This window comes from Penaeus chinensis, chromosome 5 (genome assembly GCF_019202785.1).
Source record: "Penaeus chinensis breed Huanghai No. 1 chromosome 5, ASM1920278v2, whole genome shotgun sequence".
NCBI classification, from domain to species: domain Eukaryota; kingdom Metazoa; phylum Arthropoda; class Malacostraca; order Decapoda; family Penaeidae; genus Penaeus; species Penaeus chinensis.
The window spans coordinates 1,435,526-1,438,025 of NC_061823.1; positions in this window are offsets into that span (position 1 = coordinate 1,435,526).

Genomic DNA, 2,500 nt, shown 5'->3' on the forward strand with positions numbered 1-2,500 from the left:
TTATAGTAGCTAGAAGCAGCAAGGTCCTTATTATCGTTATTACTACTACTATCAACATTATCCTTATTAGAATAATTATTTTCAGCAACATCATTATTGTTATCACCATTATTGTCATTTCATACAAGACTATTATGGTCATCAGTAACAGCATATTCATAATCATTATGGTGATAATTATCATCTTCCTCGTCAGCACAATGATTATCATAATATACATTAATAATCAATACAGTGATAATTTATATAATAAATACAAGGATTATCAAAATTTATATAATCACTTGTGAGAAACCGGAAAAATTGGTCAGTTGAGTAAATAAAGGTTACTTAATGCCTCAAACTGTTAAGTTCGGATCTCCTCGGCTGACGGTGTTTGACATCTGTCAGCTGACGAACCGAAATTTGATCATTTCTCGCTACACAACGCGTAGCGGATGGAAAAATGACGGACGGATACACTACAATTAATATATACGATTGCTATTATAGTTTTCTTGATTGTATTATTCATTGCTTGGGTATTCATATTGATCATAATTATAATAATAATAATAATAATAGTGACAATTATAACAACAACAATAATAATAGTGATGATAGTAATAATAACAACAATAACAATAATCGTAATGATAATAATGATAATAATACGTTAATGAAACCAATGATAATGATTATTATGATAATGATAAGGACAAGGATAATAATATTAATAGTAATGATCTGGATAATGGTACTGCTACCACTACTAATATTAATAATGGTAACGACAACAATAATTATTACTAATGACAACAAAGATGATAATCTGATAATTACTTTTTAGTAGTGATAGAATAAGAGCTATTTCTACCCTCCGTTCTCCTTTCTCCTCCTCCCTCTATCTCTCGTTTCCACTCCCCTTTTTCGTCACCCTATTCCTCTTCTTTTCCTTTTCTCTCACATCCAAATCTTCGCTAATTTCCTTCTTTCCCTTTCGCGTTTTAAACCTTATTCAAATTATTTTTTTGTTTTATTAGTATTCTCATCATCATTATTATCACTGTCATTATCAATATTGATATTGTTGGTTTGTTGTTGTTGTTGTTGTTGTTATCACTTTTATTATAGTTTTTTATAGTTATTATTATTATTATTATTATTATTATTATTATTATTATAATTATTATTATTATTATTATCATTATTATAATTGTTTAAATTATTATTATTATTGTTATTATTATTATTATTATTATCATTATTATTATTATTATCATTATTATTATTATAACTATTAATATAATCATTATTATTATTATTACTATTATTATTGCTGTGTTGTTGCTGTTATTAAAATTATTATTATTATTATTATTATTATTATCATAATAATAATAATTATTATGATTATTACTATTATCATAATTATTAATTTTGTATAATTGTCATTATCACCATTATCATCATTACTACATTTCATTATCTTTTGTTATCATTATTATTATTATTTATATTGTTATCATCATTATTATCATTGTAAGTATTTTTATTATAATTATTATCATTATCCTGTAGTAATAGTGGTAATATTATCGTTGTTGTTATTGTCATTATAACCATTATTATCATAATTATGGTGATAGTGATGACGATATTTATTATTTTATTATCATTAACAATATTATCATCGATGATATGTTAATTATTATCATTATCAATTTTATCATCAATGATATGTTAATTATTAACATTATTATTATTATCTTAAAATTATTTCTATCAATATTATTATTGTTATTGTTTTTAAATTATCATTAATATTACTATTATCAATATCATCATTATTACTATCATATTTATTATTGCATTTTGGTCACCATTATTAAAATATCCCAATAGTACCATTTGTGATTATATTATCACAATAATTATCATAACTATTATTATCATTAACACTATGTATAGGATAAAAGTATCAGTTTCAATTATATCATAACCATAATCATTATCATTAGCCTACTGTTATGATTTCCCTGTCATTATCATTTTTATAATGTATTGTTATCGCCATTATCTTAATTGATATTCATTATTAGCATCCTAACCGAATCGTAATGATAATAATAATGATAATAATGGTAATGATGATGATAATAATGATAACAACAACAACAACAACAACAATACTACTACTACGACTACTACTACTACTACTACCGCTACTACTAATAAGCTATGATAATGGTAATTATAATGGTAATGGTAATGATGATAATGAAGATCATTATCATTATCATTATTATTGTTATTATTATTAATATTATTATTATTATTATTATTATTACCATTACTGTTATTATCATCATTATTATTTCAATATTATTATTATTATTACTAGTACCATTACTGTTATTATTATTATTATTATTATTATTATTATTATTATTATTATTATTATTATTATTATCATTATTGTTATCATCATCATCATCTTTATTATTATTATTATTGTTTT